Source organism: Humulus lupulus, chromosome 7 (genome assembly GCF_963169125.1).
Source record: "Humulus lupulus chromosome 7, drHumLupu1.1, whole genome shotgun sequence".
NCBI classification, from domain to species: domain Eukaryota; kingdom Viridiplantae; phylum Streptophyta; class Magnoliopsida; order Rosales; family Cannabaceae; genus Humulus; species Humulus lupulus.
The window spans coordinates 117,164,923-117,174,999 of record NC_084799.1 but is presented as its reverse complement, the minus strand read 5'-3'; the positions used below and the strand labels follow the sequence as shown (position 1 = coordinate 117,174,999).

The window sequence follows — 10,077 nt, the reverse complement described above, 5'->3', positions numbered from 1 at the left end:
AAAGAAATACCGTTGAAAAGGGACTGAGAGAGAGACCTAACAAAACCTTGAAAAGGAATGCTTGAAACAGATATGGCTATAGTAATATCAGATATTCCTGAAGCAAATTCAGTCAAGAAAAGACAAAACTCCCACCATCAGAACTCGGGACCAAATTGTTTGATATATAATCTTCTCAACTAAATCAATCCTAATAACCCAATACCCAACATCAAATTATGTAGTAAACACTCTGAAATAACTATCCGAGCAAATAGTTTCAAATTTTCAATCTCCCCCAAATATAAATAAAGTCCCAAAGCTTTCATTTTTAGCAATACAACAGAGCCAAATCCAGAAGAAACGAAAACCCAGCAAATCAAATGAAAGTACCTCATGGAAGTTGCAAACAGGAACTTTCTCAGTTGTTCTATTGCCCGGAGAGCAATCAATATCAGCTGCTATATTAATAATACATTGCTAAAATACAGTAAAATATGATGAAAAAGAAAGTAATGGTATCGTACCTTAAAAATACGTAAGTAGAGGAGAATACGAGTCGTGGTAAGTTGAAGAACTTCAGATAGTCGGCGTGATGTGCAGCTTGTGATACAGCCGTTGTGTGCTCCAGAAGCTCGTACCGATGTCGTGAGGTAGAGATAGATGAGACGAGATGAGAGTGAGAGTGGATAAGTGTGTGAGAGAGTGTGAATGGAGGAGAATACAGAGTGCAAGAAAGAGAGGCAGAGAGGCGGCAATGGAGGCTGAGAGAAATTGTTTGGGTATCTTAGCACTACAACAAATATGAGTAAATATTACGGTAAAATATAACATAATTTTTAAAACGCTATTGTTGAATAAGTAAATGAAAACACGGAGTAAACAGCAAATGAAATTCAGGCGCCAAATAAAATAGTAATATGGCGCCTTTACTTCGTCCCCTCCTTTTAATTCACAATCTGATTATATAAAATCAGAAAACAAAAGAAAAACAAAAAGCTCTCTTTCTGAAATGGAACCTCTCTGCCCTAACCGTTCCGACTCTCTCTCGATCTCTTTTCTCTCTGTTCTTCTCCCTCTATTTCTTTCACATGGTCGACGGGTGAATGGAAGTGTGCAGGGGCTTCTCTCGGAAACTAGCTTTGGAGAGGGACAGTGCGACGACATCATTCTTCAACGGTAACTCTCTCTCGCTCTATCTTTCTCTCTGAGCTACTCTAGTGTTCAATCTTTCTTTCTTTCTCTCTGTTTGTTGCAGGTGTGTAACAAGGTGGTGGAGGCCCACGACTTGGGTCGTGTGACACGGAGGCTTGACTCGTGGTTCTACGGCGTGGCTCACTCATGGGTGCGACGGTGCTTGCGACGGTGGTTTATTCAACGGGTTTGACTTTAGTGAGGTTATTCTACAACATTTATGGGTTTGATAATTGTTTTGAGTTTCCAAACTCATGTTATGCTTAGGCACAGTATGATGCCTCCTTTCTCACATTTTAGTTTTCATAAAGTACAATTACTAATTACCTGTGATAGTTTATTTATAATGTCTTATTGATACATGATTTGAATTTTTACTTGTGCACCGAAGATTCTTTTTGTTGCACTTGTAAGTTATTGTTTTGATGAGCCACATTGTGCTGAGTGTTAGCTGGGATATAGGAATTGGCCAGCATGTGAAGGATGTCTGGGATATAGGAATCTTACTTTTTGTTTGAATAAGTATAAATGCTTAGATGAGATTATATATTAACAAAAAAAATTAATGTCTATTTGCAATCATAGAAAAAATGGGTTCTTGCAGTACTATAAGAAGAGCAAGAAATGTAAAGATTCATTTATTATGTTCTTGTGCAATTTGGTCTTTCCGTGTCAGAATTTAGCTCCTGTTCAGTATACAAGAAAGCAAGGTAATTAGCATGCTCTTTGGCTTTATCCTTTTTTTGTTTGTAGGTGATTTGCCTGTTGTGATTTCATGCGCTAGTGTAGCTCTAGCAGATGCAGGGATAATGATGTATGACCTTGTAACTTCAGTTTCAGTGGTAAGTATCTTGCTCAGTGTTTTTTCCTTACTTTCTATTAAGTGTTCATAAAAGATATCATATCACCCTCTTTGGGCATTCTCAAGCCATTTGTATCTTGTTTTAGTCCAAGTTAGCCTTCTACCATCTTTTCAAAAGGGTGGCTTGCATACATAACCTGTAAGAGAAATGAGGTTTTTATAAATGTGTTGTTATAAGAAAGTCAAATTTATGTGATTGGTGATCATTTTTCATGTTTTACAATATTGGCTTGTGAGCAAATATTGCTCATCTTTTAACCCAATTTTGAGGAAAAGTTGTTATTTTTTTCTTCATGCTTTAGTTTGCTAGTAATTTTTTCCATTTAGCTGAGCAAGAATACAAGAAAGAGCAAAGAGCTTTTATGTGTTAAGAGAGAAACTTTTGAGAGCACAAATGTTGTGAAAGTGTTGGTTCTTGCTGCGTGTTGAAGAACCTGTTTGAAAATTTCTTGTTCTTAATTCGTTTTTGTTCATAACAGTTTGTTTAATTGTTTAAGTGTTAGTTTGAGATAAGTTTTATTATTTTTTCTAAGGTGTCATTACAGGTGCTGCATTGTCCTTTTCAATGTTTGTTGTTGGTCTGCTGCTTTCATCTAATCCCGATGCCATGGGAGACCTGGTGCAGGTTCCAAGCATGCTGTTTCAAGGTTCTTTGCTTCTTGGGCTCATAAGTAGAGCCACTCTTGGTTATGCGTATGTCCCTGTTTTCTTTTTCAATCTTCATTATGCCAAAATAATAGTTTGTTTATTATTCAAAAGAGATCTTAATGAGAGCCTGCTAAGTCTTATTTCATCTTTTGGTGATGTTGTAATTTAAATTAAAGTCCCTGTTCTTTGTCTATTATCACATTTATGATTAAACTTGTACCATTATTCTTAGGCATCATCTTTGGGTATTCTGTTTTTTATATTGGTTTTAGATTTAGAGTTTTTGTGTTTTATGTTTCTGTATATAGTTTGTTTGTTTATCCTAGTTGTGTTTACTGTTTACAACATGCTATACATGCTGCTAGTTTTGGGAATTTTGTTTCTGATAGTGGTGTGCTATGCAGCCTAGTTTTGTTTTCTGGTTTATCTTCTCCTGTATCCAAACTTGTCTATATGATCCTTTAAAATATGTTCCCTTTGGAAGTAAAAAAAATAAACTATGGTTGTTCATAAAAGTAGGAAAGAAATCCATCCATTGATGCAACTCCTCCTGTTTCATATGTGTTCTATAGTGAGACATTTTTCTACTTCAATCTTCCCAATTGAGTATCCAAACTTGTCTATATGATCATTCAAATATATGTTAACTTTGAAAGTAAAAATAAAAATAAACTGAGGTTACATTCAAGTTATATAGCTATTTTTAGTAGGCTGTCACTGCCCTATTTTTTAATTTTAAATCCAAGTACTTATTTTTCTTATAATCAAAGAGAGAGCAATACACTAACACCCTTTCCAAATTTAACCCTTTTTTTTATTTGAAATGAAAATTTTCCAACTTTACACGCCTAACTTTTCGCCCTTTGACTCCAAAAACTAAAGAACAAAAAACGTCCATACTATATTCATAATGAAACTAAATTATGACAGATAACAAAGTATATTCTCTCATCAGAAACAAAAATTTGTTTTTATGAAAAAAAAAGGTTCAAATCACTAACCTGAAATCCCAATATCATAGCCAAATATCGACCCTCCAATGGCCGCAACAAGACAGGCGATGATAACATAGGAGGTGACCTTTCCTTGGTACTGATCTGCTCTCTCCATGGCCAAACCTGCAAAAGACCCACCTGCCATGTTCAAATCTTCTTCTTCTCAAACTTTACAAATTTCTTCTTCTCAAGCTTTACAAATTTCCTTTGTGTCTTGTTCTTCAAATAGTTTTAAATATATGTGTTTACTTTCTTTACTTCAGTAGGTAGGATCATTTATATTTTTTTTTTAATTTTCTTTTTGTTCCTTTTTTGAGGATATGCTCTTGCTGCTCTTCTCTTATTACTTTGTGTGTGTTTCAATCATAAAAATATTGTTTTGTCTTTGAAAAAACTAGTATAAATGAAAGGAGACAAAAACGAAGTTGTTTGAAAAAACTAGTATAAATGAAAGGAGACAAAAACTAGTATAAATCTGGGTCTGTCTTCTATTCTGGTACTTCTGTTTCACAAGCTTAATAAATTTTCTTGCTCCTTTTAGTAAAATTTGTGTGTTTCATGGTTCCATTGTTTGCCTGAATTCTTATTTATACGTATACTTGAATCAGTGAGGCAGCAGTATAAAAAAACTCATGACTTGTTGTCTTCTCAGTATTCTTATGAGCTTCTTCTGCAATTTCTGCATAAGTCTCAATCTACCACTGTACTTGGTATTATCAATGAGCATATCAACTTTCAAGGTACATGTTTCTTCTTTTACCGCTTATGTAAAAATGCTTCCTTTATTTTTATATGATGTGTAATGTATGCATGTGTACTGGTTTGCAGTTTCTCTTGGACAGCCCAACTCAATTTCTGATGATGCGGAGGCTGTTACATTGACTGGCAGCAGCCAGGATGCAGTCAGTCAGATTAATCAGAAGGAAATACATTGGGGGGTGAGTCAACAAAGTTATCTTGTTTCAATCGGGTTTGCTTTTTTCTGTTACCCCCTCTTTGTGCTCTAAGTATTACACTTATGATCCATTGATTCATGTTGGTATGTTGAAGTTAAAATGGAATCTAAATGTCTTTTATTCATTTCTTTTTCATTTGTCTTCTGATCTCAGAATTTATCACATGTTTTTCCCTTTTTCATTTTCATTCAAAATTATTTAGGAAAGATAAGCATCATTCTTCTTTTCTAAATGAATTATTTAAAACTTGGTCAACCTACAGAGAGTTATTTAGTAGCCTAAAAGAGGTTTTTTTTTTTTCTTTCTATATGACAGTTTCCCATATATGTTTGTTAGTAATAGGAAATTTAAGTAGTTGCCATATTTTTATAGTTGCTGTCAGATATGAGGATGCATATTTTTAGCTTTTGTATAGCTTGAGGAACATAGTTTATGTATATTGGTTTTGTGTGAATGTGACTATTCTCGATAGTTTAAATAGATCTTTTTATGATGGAATATGTTGTTTCCAGTTTTAATTCTCTCTGCCAATCGAAGTCTTTAAGAGGGATTTAGTCTTAGTGTTTGCATACCTATGATGTTTATTCTAGCAAAAAAAAGGGAAATCTACCACTGTTTTTGTAATGTTAACTTTTGATCTAGGTTATTTGATTAATCTTTTATTTTGTTGCTTCAGTTCAGTAGAGGTTGAGCAGTTTATACTTGATGACTTGAGAAACCATGTACAGCTGAGCAGTGTTGCTCTGCCATCCGTTAGTTTTTATACATTTATCAATGCACATAATGGGTATTGTCCTCGATTTTTTTTCGGTTCAACATTATCTTTCTGTTTTAGTAAAAAAAAAATTTCTCAATTTCTTATCTTCCTGTTTATCTTTTTCTAGTTTAAACTGTTCAACTATACCCCCTGACGGGTCATTGGTTGCTGCTGGATTTTCAGATTCATCGCTGAAGGTTTTTTCTTGATTACATTTTCGTTGCATGTGACATGTCAATTGTTTGTGTTTTCTACTAAATTTGGTACACATTGTGCAGATTTGGGATATGGCAAAGCTTGGGCAACAGGCTGTTGGTAGTAAGTCAATCCTCTGTTTCTACTGTGTTGAGATATTCTTGTACATAAATCAAAGTTAAAAAAAGATATGCACGTGTTTTACAGTGTATAAATTAGTCTAGGATATATAGAAACACAATTTAAGCCTTCATAAATGGCTAGGTTTTTTCGGCTGTAAGTGCAACAAACATTTGGTTAAAATATTGCTGGCAGTCATGGAGTTAAAAGCTAGTTAAGGATGGTAATATCTCTTTAGGTTTATTAAAGCTATGTTAGTTTGTTGAAAAGTATGTTTTGTTTGCTCTGTATTCTGTATTTTGGTCAAAGCATATCTTATTTTTAAAATACTGCTGCTATTAGCTGTTTTGCAGGGTGACGATGATGCAAATCCAAATGAGTTTGGTTCAAATGGAGGAAAAAGACCCTATACCTTATTTCAGGGGCACTCAGGACCAGTTTATTCAGCTTCTTTTAGTCCTATGGGAGATTTTATACTTTCCTCTTCAGCCGATTCAACAAGTACAGTCATTTATTCTCTCTCCCTCTTTCCCTCTTTGTTTTGTTTATGAAAGAATTACATTGTTTTCGTGCAGTTCGGTTATGGAGCACTGAACTAAATGCAAATCTTGTTTGCTACAAGGGTCATAATTACCCAGTATGGGATGTACAGGTATATCTCATCATTTTCAGTTGTAAATTGTTCATATCAGCAGTTCTTTTGCATCTCTGCTGTTGATTTGACATGAAATGAGTGGCCAATATATATATGTGTGTGTGTGTGCATTCTCCTTTTTAGTTTCCTTTCTTGGCCACTTAAACATTTTCCCTCTATTTGGAATTTGGATTCTAGGATGGAAAAAAGAAAATCCAAAAGATTTTTTTCTCTCTTGTTTGGATTCAAATAAAAATTGAGATTTTTTTTCTCTCTTGTTTGGAAGCAATTTTCTAAAATTTATAACTTTTATAAATATATTGAATAAGGTGTTATACAATTTTAGATTTTCCTCTACTTTACTTTTTTTTTCTCTCAAAAAGAATTTGCTTCTTTAAAGTCAAGTTAAAAAAAAAGCGATATTAGGGGTATTGGTTTTACTTTTGTACCTATTCAATTACTTGTGTTATTACTATTTTCTGCCATACAATTGTTTTGACTTCTTTACTTTGTCTCTTCTCTTTCCCTTCACCACATTAAATAATGGTCATCTTTCCTTAGTAATGATTTTAATGTTATATAATAACTTCTTTGGTTATGAATTCTCGGAGCAGTATAGTCCTGTAGGACACTATTTCGCTAGTGCATCACACGACCGGACAGCAAGGATATGGTCTATGGAAAGAATACAACCTTTGCAAATAATGGCAGGGCATTTATCTGATGTTGATGTTAGTTTCTCTCTGACTTTATTACGTGTTATAAAAGGGAACTAGTATTGCTTTGATGTTATTTATATTGTCGAACAACAACAACCTTAATCCAGAAGAGTGCTTTAATGTTGTCTAAACTTACTGATCTAGTCTAGTTCTTATACACTAATTCTGATTGAGGTTTCATTTATCATTATCAGTGTGTGCAATGGCATGCCTATCTCATTTCCCTTGTATTGAAGCATTTATCTATCTCATTTCAACATTTCATGTTTAAGGTGTAAAATTTGAGCCTCTCTCTGTCATTTTAGATTTTCTCTAGAAATCCAAGTGTCATCTTTTTTTTCTGCAATTTTGGGTAAAATATGAATCTGAATCTCATATTATAATTGTAGCTCTCTCTATAAAATTGTCTACTATATTCATATCTATGTTAATGAAGCAACTAGTAAATTGTTGAAACAATAAATTGCTGCTAGCGTAAATTGTTGAAACATTCTCTATGCCTCAATCTCTTTTTGCTATGTAATCTCCTTTGCTTATGAGTAATTTTATTGATTTGATTTATCAATTTTGAAAAACTAATTATTATAATAGTATACCTTGTAGCTTTTCTGCTGTCATGATAAATTTGCCAAAGGATCATTAAGTGTTGACTGCTTAGGATACTTTTTGTACTCACCTTTGATGACACTTGATCATTGTAATTAATATGCAACTTATATGAGCATAGAAGAGGTCTCTTTGACTCACTGGATTAGAGAGTGATAGATGCCAAGCTTTTGAACTATTACCATACTGTTTATTTGACTAAATTTTGCAGTGTTTTAAAAAATTTCAGAGCAACATCATGAGGAGATGTTTGCCTTGGAAACCTGAGGAGATTTCAATTTAGAGAGCTTCAGATGGCAACAAATAACTTCAGCAGCAAGTACTTGGTTGGATGATGAATTGAAGGATGGAGCAAGTTTCATGCATGGTTTACTTTTGTGTATTTTGTAATGTTTCTGTTTTTCATTTTTAAAGTAAAAAATGTTCAAGATTATATTACTTTATTATGTTATGCTTTCAAATTTAAGTTAGAACTAAGATCTCATGAATTAGACATATTCATGGTTTGAATTAGTTATTGATTAATGTAATACTTGTGGTTTATCAATCTATTGAGAATTACATTTTATGATTAATTTTGATTTTTTTTTTATCAAAATACAATAATGAAAATCTTTTAATTAAAAAAAAACCTTATAAGTATATTTATCAAAATAAAATTTAAAATATATTATCTACACTAAAGTAACAAAATTTTATTACTAGACTTTTAATATGTTATGATTTAAAAACATATTATAAGCGTAAAAAATCGTTATGGTTTATATAATATAACAAACTAAAAATGTTATCAAAATAATCAAATGTAACAGTTGAAAAGTGTTATGAAAAAAGTACAAGATTAAACTTCATATTTATAATCAAAAACTCTATCTAAATGTTATTATTTGAATATTATAGCACCTAAAAATGTGTTATTGAATAGTTTAAGATAACACCGAACATAACATTCAAAAAATGATATAGAAAAGACTGGACGTTTAATAACATGGGCTACGTTAGCATTTTCAGAAGTGCTATCAATAGTCCCAGATAGCACTTTTTAAGTGTTATAAATACTGTTTTTTCTTGTAGTGTAGGTTTAGGGATTAAATTATGGCTGAGAGAAATTAGACCCAATTTTTTCATTTGGCGCCTGGGCATATTTCATATGGCGCCAAAATATTTGTTCCGTGTTTTTTTTTTAATCATCTATCAATAGCACTTTTAAATATATGTTATATTTTAATGTAATATATACTAAAAATTGTTGTAGTGTTAGCCAAATGACCTGATTACCAGGTCTAACACAATTTTAAGTACACAGTGTAACGGTCCTGGATTAGGAGGGCGTTACACGGACAGCTCGACCCCAGCTCGAGTGTTCGCATTGACTCAGGCAAAAGCTGAGGCTTCACCCTCAGTAGTTACAGGTCAGCTTTTTAGTGTTGGAACCCCTTATACTATTTTGATTGATTCTAGTGCTACACATTCTTTTCTTGCTAATAAAATTATTGATAGACTGTGTAGACCATGTGATTATTCTGCTATGGGGTTCGGGACCTTATTACCCTCTGGGGAGTTAGTGGTATCTAGAAGATGGGTTAGATCACTTCCAGTGATAGTGGAGGGCAGAGAATTGTCAATTGATTTGATAGAGTTGGTGATGACTGACTTTGACATGATTCTAGGTATGGATTGGTTAGTGAAGCATGGGGCAACCATAGATTGCAGAAGGAAGATGGTAACCTTTGAGCCTGAAGGTGAGGATCCTTTTGTATTTGTTGGCACTGTGCATGGACCCCGTATACCTATGATATCTATTTTTAGGGCTAGAGATCTATTGCAAGGAGGTTGCATAGGATTCTTAGCCAGTGTTGTGGATACCACTCAGGTCATGCCAGTGAGACCAAAGGAGATCAGATTAGTGTGTGAGTTTCTGGATGTGTTCCCAGAAGATCTACCAGGGTTGCCACCACACAGAGAGATTGAATTTGTGATAGAATTAGCATCAGCAATGGAGCCAGTGTCTAAAGCACCTTACAGGATGGCCCCAGTAGAGTTAAAAGAATTGAAAGTACAGCTACAGGAGCTATTAGATTTGGGTTTTATCAGACCTAGTTTCTCACCTTGGGGTGCACCAGTTCTGTTTGTGAAGAAGAAAGATAATTCTCTGAGGATGTGTATTTATTACAGAGAACTGAACAAGTTAACAATTAAGAACAAGTATCCTCTGCCAAGGATAGATGATCTGTTTGATCAATTGCAAGGAAAAAGGGTATTCTCAAAGATAAACCTTCGATCTGGTTATCATCAGTTGAGGGTCAAGGAGGGAGATATACCAAAGACTTCTTTTTGCACTAGATATGGCCATTATACGATCTTAGTCATGTCTTTTGGATTGAATAATGCCCTGGCTGCTTTCATGGATTT

General features: G+C 33.7%; 1 long non-coding RNA gene across 1 annotated transcript; it reads left to right on the top strand.

The window, feature by feature from the left end:
- The first annotated feature begins 5,892 nt into the window (after nucleotides 1-5,892).
- Nucleotides 5,893-7,049, top strand: LOC133789869 (uncharacterized). The gene is made up of 4 exons (XR_009873751.1): nucleotides 5,893-5,929; nucleotides 6,049-6,207; nucleotides 6,282-6,358; nucleotides 6,955-7,049. It is a non-coding gene; the product is annotated as an uncharacterized LOC133789869 (long non-coding RNA).
- Nucleotides 7,050-10,077: the final 3,028 nt, after the last annotated feature.